Source organism: Sceloporus undulatus, chromosome 9, assembly GCF_019175285.1.
Source record: "Sceloporus undulatus isolate JIND9_A2432 ecotype Alabama chromosome 9, SceUnd_v1.1, whole genome shotgun sequence".
NCBI classification, from domain to species: Eukaryota; Metazoa; Chordata; class Lepidosauria; order Squamata; family Phrynosomatidae; genus Sceloporus; species Sceloporus undulatus.
This window is the reverse complement of record NC_056530.1, coordinates 17,784,819-17,792,541: the sequence shown is the minus strand read 5'-3', so window position 1 is coordinate 17,792,541 and position 7,723 is coordinate 17,784,819. Positions and strand designations below refer to the sequence as shown.

At 40.1% G+C, this 7,723-nt stretch overlaps 1 long non-coding RNA gene across 2 annotated transcripts in view; it reads right to left on the bottom strand.

The window, feature by feature from the left end:
• Positions 1–7,368, bottom strand: part of LOC121916002 — a 13,633-nt gene extending 6,265 nt beyond the window's left edge. The window contains exons 1-2 of one of the 2 annotated variants that reach the window (XR_006100781.1): positions 7,138–7,368; positions 4,762–6,457 (exon numbers count right to left, since the gene is read on the bottom strand). This is a non-coding gene — a long non-coding RNA (uncharacterized LOC121916002). Of the gene's footprint in view, positions 1–4,761; positions 6,458–7,137 lie in introns of those variants that run through there. The other variant, XR_006100782.1, reaches the window with a different exon arrangement.
• Positions 7,369–7,723: the final 355 nt, after the last annotated feature.

Here is a 7,723-nt window from a genome sequence, read left to right as displayed (position 1 = left end):
CTAGTAACTATATTACAATTGTGCAAGTAAAACATAGGCAATATCCTTTCCTTCATTCTCTTCTCTGTAAGATGGTCGTATTTCCTCTTCTTATGGACTTTGTTTTTCCTCTCCGAAGGTCGGTGTTCTTCTTTCCCATTATTTTCTTCACTTGTTTTGTAAACATAGTTTTCCAAATAATGAGTATGTTTTCTATAACCGGATTATTCTCCATCATATTTTACATAAATAATAAAAACTTATTTTTAGAACTAATTTGGAAACGATGCTCATTAACAAAGTCCTTGTACTCCCCACAATTTTATTGTTGGTTTCAACATTACTTTTCCCTCTCTTTTCCCTTGTTTATTTATATTCCATAAATAGGATTTTTTTGCCCGGTTTCCATTCTTTTTTTTCCACTTTTCCATATTCTTTTTATTTAATATTGCTGTCACTGGTTCCAGTGTTTTTATGTGAACCCACCCAAACCCTGGAACATCCAAGTGCTGTTTGGGATGTTTCATTTCCCTCCTTAGGTTTTGTTAATATAATGGCTGGATGCATTTCATGACAGGCATTCACATAACTCGGGGTTCTGTTTATGTATGTCAGGTTATGGACATTACACACAAAGCAGTTCATTAGCGCATAGTACAATGTATGATACTCACCCCCAAGGCAGTTTTCAAGCCCAGCACATGCTTCCACCACCACAAACTGGTAGAGAGGAGAGGAGGTGGCAAGGCAGCATCTATCCTTGCTGTAATGCAGCAACTGGGGGAAGAAGATGAAAGGTAGCTCTCCTGGGGATCCACCAAGTCACTGGAGATGTAGAAGAGCAACTTAATTTCTCCTCCCTGCGTTGCAAAACTACAGACAGGCTCTCTCCTCTTTCTACATGGCATGGTAACCCAAGGTATGACAGCTGCCTTGGCAAGGATGAAGCATGTAACATTCTTCACACTTTGGTGTAAGAACTTGGCCTGTATGATCCACTGCAACTGAAAGTATGAATCCTTCAGGTGAGTCTTTACCAAAGGGAAAACTAGTGCCGGTGTTTTACAGGTCTGCACTTGACAAGATTGTTTCTTGGACTATCCCATCAAACAATGTGGTGAATCATAGCCCTTCTTTGAGTCTTGTGGTCCAGGTGACCGATCAGCTCCATCATGGAAAATGGAGTAAAAGAACATGTTCCACTATTTCTACTATACTTGCCATGCCTCAACCCAGCAGCCACCTCAACACATTATGGAACTTGCCATGAGGGAGAAAATAGCATCTCATAGGAGGGAGGAAGACAAAAAAACCAAAACAAAAAATCCAGATACCTAGCCTTCTTAACTTATGAAGATCAACCATAAGTTAGCAGTCCAAATGTTTTTTTGGTTTGCTGTCATCTTCCCTATTTCTTACCTCTAGGGTTGCCAGATCTTAGAGTCTGGCCCAGAGGCTCCAGTTTTCATGGCTCCTCTCCCATGAAACTTCCTCCTTCCCTCCAAGGTTCATTCTCTGCTCTACTTTGCATCCAGCTTCAGGCTAAAGGAAAGTGGTGTTACAATGATCCTTATCCCATCTCCCCATGTAAGTGAGAAGAAATAATCTCCCCATTTCAGCTTGATCTGGAAACGGCATCTTTAGTTCAGATTTCTCTCTTAATTTCCAAACAGTTGCAAAATCCAAAATCCACAAGCAGCAATATAATAATAATAATAATAATAATAATAATAATAATAATAATTTTTATCCCGCCCCTCCCAAAGGATCAAGGCGGGAGGATCGATGCAGTATTGCACACACTGCTCACCATTGATATAGTCCAAACCCCAAGTCTTCCTATATTCTTCTAGGTCCCAGTCTCAGGTAATAGGCTTATTGGTCATGACCTGACTTTTTTAACCTAAATAAGAAATACCATCCTTTGCATGCCAGCTGAATTTTCCTCTTCCCCAACTGGTTCTTTTCCTCCATAGACCCGAAGAGCCAACCTCATTGGAGACAGGAAAGCTGCTCGGCGAAACTCCAAGATTGCGTTCATCTTGTCCATGATATCGTTGGTGGCTGGAGTTGTGATGTGGATTGTGTATTACAACTTTAGGATGAACAACTTGGCAATCTCTCAGCCATCAAACAACCCTTGAAGATGCAGTATGTAATAGTGATAATAAAAAATCCTTCCTGGCAAAAAGAAATCCTTCCTGGCATCTTATTCTGAATTGTCCCACAGACAGACAGGTGATAGGCTGATGCCTGCGTACATCTTCATCCTATGATTTCTATACACTTGACTTGATGATGGCAAGATATGTTTTCACTAATTTCATTCTCAAAGCTTTAATGAGTAATGTTGATCATTTTCTTCCCACTGTGAGAAAGTGTTTGAAAACTGCAGGGTTTTTTGTTGATTGTGGTGTTTTAAAACAGAAAACAGCATAGAAAATAATTTCCCCAGAAAATAATATTTCTGCAGAAAATGCTGTAGTGGGGAAATTATTCTGTGTATAAATTGCACATATTTGGAGGGAGTTATTTTCTGTTGTTGTTGTTGTTGTTTTTTAGTGTTTATATAGGTTAAAAAATATTTTTCTTTTACGAAACTGTATTTTCTATGCAAAAATAATATTCATCCGTCGAGGTCTCGCCTCATCAGGGTTTCCCACCAACTGAAAAACATGTTTTCCTAGCATTTGTCAAATGTTGTTTCCATTACTAGTTCATAACCAACCATGAATAGAAAGTCTTGCATTTTAAAATCACATCAGTACTAGAGCAGCAATAGCCCAGTCACATTAAGTACTAAACCTTATATGCAATTCAGCTTTATGGGACACATATTGAAGTCACAGAAATATGCCAGACTGAAATAAAAGCACAATATTTAAAGGGCACTTTTAATCTCTCCAGCTATTTCCTGATTCCACACCAGCTTGGAATTTGTGTTCTTAATGTTTTGGTGCTATTGTTTTGTTTTTTCATTGCCAACTGTCAGAAAGAAACTACTTCCCTAGATGATGGGCTAAATGAGGTTCAAGTCCCCTTTTCTTGGAGATCCACAGTGGGACCTGATGAATAGTGAGAAAGGGACAAAGGATACAGGGACAAAGGATACAGGGAAAACCCAAGAAGACAGCAAGAAGAGGTGTGCAGGTATGCAGGGCAAGATATTCTCTACCTTCTTGATTCTATTTTGTATTGTATTGTATCATATTGTATTGTATCTAGAACCAGAGGACCTAAAGATGATATTGCACATACTGGTAACCTCCAGGCTGGACTTCTACAACATACTATACATTGGGCTACTTTTGAACCAAGTCCAGAAAGTCCAACTGGTTCAGAATATGGCAGACAGACCGATTAGAGGTACATCCAAGAGATCACGCTGATCTTAAAATTAGAGGAGACATCTGAAAATGTTGACTGCATTTGAAATAGCCTTAAAGACATCTCTTTTCCTGCAGGCCAACTCAGTCAATTTTAAATCATGACTTTTTAATTTGTATATCCTAAAGAATGTACTCTTAGGAGTGTATTTTAACGGCCTTATAGCATTGTATTTTGACTGTTAGTTTGAAGTGTTTTGAATCGTGATTTGTATTTGAATGTGTTGTGCCCCACCTCGATCCTTGAAGAGAGGCAGGGAAATAAAAATATTATTGTGGTTGTTGTTTTTGTGAGAATCCTGGAGCAATCGAGTGAGATATACCATATATACTTGACTATAATTTAACCTCACCTATAAGTCAAGGGCAAATTTGGGGGCCAAAATTATGGATTTTGATATGACCCATGGTTAAGTCAAGGGTAGAGCTAGGGGCATGTAACAACAGTTGTAAAGGATGAAGCAAAGGGAAACAATGTCAAAGAATTTACAAAATTCCAGCAATCATCATCATCATCATCATCATCATTATTATTATTATCCCACCTCTTCTGTTTGGAGATCAAGGCGGGTAACAACATAACTGTGTGTGCTCACACTAAAGGCTGGATGGATGAGAGATAGAGAGGAGTCAGGGCTTCCATTACAGATGGCCTTTCACCAGGGGATGGTTCCTTTTGACATAAGAGTTCAAGTACAGTACTTACATTGATCTGTGGATAAGTCAACTCAGTATTTTGGGGTCAATTTTTTAACCTGAATTTTAGACTTATGAGTCTTCGGCTGTAAGTCTTATGAGTACAGTAAGTATTCTAAATAATACAGTAAAGAATACAGTAGGTGTTTGAAATAAATAAATCTAGTGAATTCATCATATATATGTTATGTAAATTTAATTTGGACTGATCTGGATTCCCACACTGCAAAAAAAAGCTGTGATACATATCAGTGTGGAAATGCAAACAAGTCCAAATTTGGATATTTGTTTTTGAAATATTTTTTTTAATTTGATGTTTTCAAAATAAAATTTTAAAAAGAAAGGAAATGGCACCTCTCAGGCTGCATTCGCATTGCTCAAATAATCCAGTTTCACACCACTTTAACTGCCATAGCTCAATGCTATGGAATTCTGGGAACTGTTGCTTTGTGAGACATTTAGAATGCTCTAGTGTCATGGCAAACTACAGTTCACAAAATCCCATAGCATTGAGCCATGGCAGTTAAAGTGGTGTCAAACTGGATTAATTCTGCAGTGCAGATGCAGCCTCTTCTCTACTTCAAGCTAAATTTAGCTCCCTCAACTGCTTTTCATAGTATGTGGCTTCCAGACTTTTTATCATCTTGCTCAGTTTTCAGAGGCTTCACAAAGGCAATGAAGATGCTGCAGCACTGTAATCCTGATTGAACTGGACAGTGATTGATATTTAATGCAGTAATCACATTTTAATAAGTGTTCTCTGGAAAATAAAGAAAAACTAATGATGCAAAAATCAGCATAAATACATTTTTGAAGCAGCACAATGCATCATTTTTAAACAAACAAAGCCTTGATGTCATACCAAGCAATGAACTACACAAATAATTTATTTTAAGCCCATCTAAACATTGTAAATCACTTTACAGGGACGCAAATACAGTTTTAAGAGCCTTGAGAGCAGCAAAAAGGAGTATTTTCCTAGTGCCAAAAGGGCATGAAAAACTTAAATAGTTCAAAAAACGTCAGGCGACTTCAGGGAAGAAGTTCTAAATTCACTTCCCAAGTGAAACTTTCTCCTTGCAAGACTTATCAGAGCTGCCCTACGTTCCCTCACTTTTGTTTTTCTCCCATATCCATTTAACCATTTACTTAATCTTCTTAGCAGAGGGTTCAAATAAAAGATGTTCAGTATGTCATAAAATCAACTTGCTAGCAATTATGTATTACTCATTAGTAGGGATGGAGAACAGATTTGCATTCAAATTTATCCATGATTTATGAAATTATTAATGAAAATGCAATATCAAGATTGTTGAAATCCCTTATTATCATTATATATCTTCTTTCTGAATGTGTGGTCATCTGTTCCAAGAAAGCTTCATCTACATCCTCAGTCTGACTTGTAGGTCTGTAGTAGACCCCCACAGTAGCATCTCTGTTGTTTCTCTCCCCCTTAATTTTTACTTAGATGTTCTTAACCTGGCTTCTAGGATTTAAGTCATGAATCCCTTCACACGTGCATTCATTACACATAATGCTACTCCTCCTTCTATCCTGTTTGGTCTGTTTCTCTAAAACTGGTTATGCCCTTCTAATACTACATTCCAATAATTAGACTCATCCTACCAGGTTTCAGTGATGCCAATTATATCATTAACTCCAGTGTTAGGAGTTTGAGTTCATCTTGTTTATTTCCCATGCTCTGTGCATTAGCATAGAGATGACTAAGACCATGGGCTGTTCCCCCAGCTGCCTATTTAAAACACATTCCCCTCCCACTGTTGAGTTCTTGCACCTCCAGCTGCGCCACCCTGAAAAGGGCGCAATGGCTGCAGCAGTGCAGCTTTAAGGAGCTACTTTGGCACTGCATCGTGTGGGCACAGTGCCAAAGGAGCACCATGATGCTGCACACCATGTGGAGAGCTGCACAGTGTCACAGTGCCCTGCAGATGGAGTCAGGTTGTGCATCATGTGGATGCCATGCTCTGACTCTGCCCCCAGGCTGGCCTTGATGCCCGGTCTGCACAGGGCCTAAGTTGTTTCCCATAGGGCATGGTTTCCTAGTCCTAATCTAAGACTCAGATTATTACACAATGTTGGATCTTGCATGTTTTATTTTTTAATTTTACTAAGTTTTCTTACAGTGGGCTCATGGCAGTGTTCATTGCTCTTCCCTCCACTTTAGCATCACAACAACCCTCTGAGGTAGGTGAGTTTGAGAGAAAGAGAGCTTCACAGCGAGATTCCCGAACCAATGTCTCCATATCTTAGTCCAACAGCCGCTCCATCACAGAAAGGATACATCCAGTATCAATCTATTCATCTGAGGTTTCATTACTGAATTCCTTATTCCACCTGAGTCATTCCTCTGAGCTTTGAGGCACAGGGATGCCATCCTGTCCAAAATCAAGAGCAATAAATAATACTCCCTTAAGTCCAGAAGAAGACTGGAGTGACCTGCATTGTAAAGCAAATATCTAGATAAATGGAGATTCAGCACACAGAGGAATGCACCAGGGAAGGAAGAAGGTAGCAAAGGGTGGGGAAAGGAGAGAGAGCAGAACATCCAGCAGCTAATCGGGTTTATTGATTGCCTGCTTCCAAATTCTACCCAGTCATTTTCCCTCTGATGTAATGCACTGTAGTTTTGTCCATGAGCCAAAGGAATACTTAACCGCCTCCCTTCTGCAGAGAAGCAGAACAGAATAGCCTGGTTTGCAAGGGAAGCTCTGAACCAAAAGAAGATTCTGCGTGAACCTCTGGGGAGCCCAGTAAGAGGAAAGCAAAGGCGGGGGAAAGGACTGAGAGTATGAAATAGAAGAAAGGCAGCCCAAAAGGAGGACATGAAGAAGTGAGAAAGGAGAAGAGCACTGCACTTGCAAAGAGGGAGAGAAAAAGACTGGAGGACAACAGATCTACATGATGAGTCACCCAAACAACAATAAGATTGAAGATGATCCACCTCCCTACTCAGAATATCAGCTCCATGAAGAACCTGATCCATTGAAACCTCCTCTGGGGCTACCATCCCCTATGGGCTACGGGGCAGTCCCCCCTCTGCCAGGCCAGTACCAACCTTATTACAGTTCACCGGGGGTAATAGGACCCAATCCGGGTGCAGTCTTTCATCCACCGCAGGCTGTCTTCATCACACCGGTCCAGCCCACCGATGTACCTGATTACCTGTTCTACTCCATCTTTACTATGTTTTGCTGCTGCATTCCCCTGGGCATAGTTGCCTTTGTTTACTCTATGCTGGTAAGTGTGTGTGTGTGTGTGTGTGTGTGTGTGTGTGTGTGTGTGAGAGAGAGAGAGAGAGAGAGAGAGAGAGATATGCAGTGCTAGTATAAACAGAATGAAAAGAGAATCTCCCACTTTTTCCTTTTGTGATAACTTAGGTAAATAGAGAGTAGATTAATTTATTTGCATCAGCCACAAGCCATTGCAGTAGAAACTATTGGTGGTGACCTACTTTTTCCCAACTTTGGTTTGGGCAATGATTTAGTTAAAATTGTAGTGAATGTTGGCAGGATTTTTGGATTTCATTTTAAAGGCCTCCCCCCCCCCTTCCCAGCCCAGGACTAGAGAGATGCGCAGAGGATTGCTGCAGGAAGTGCTCCAGTAGCATGGAAAGAACAAGAGCGCACAAAGTGAGTGGGTGG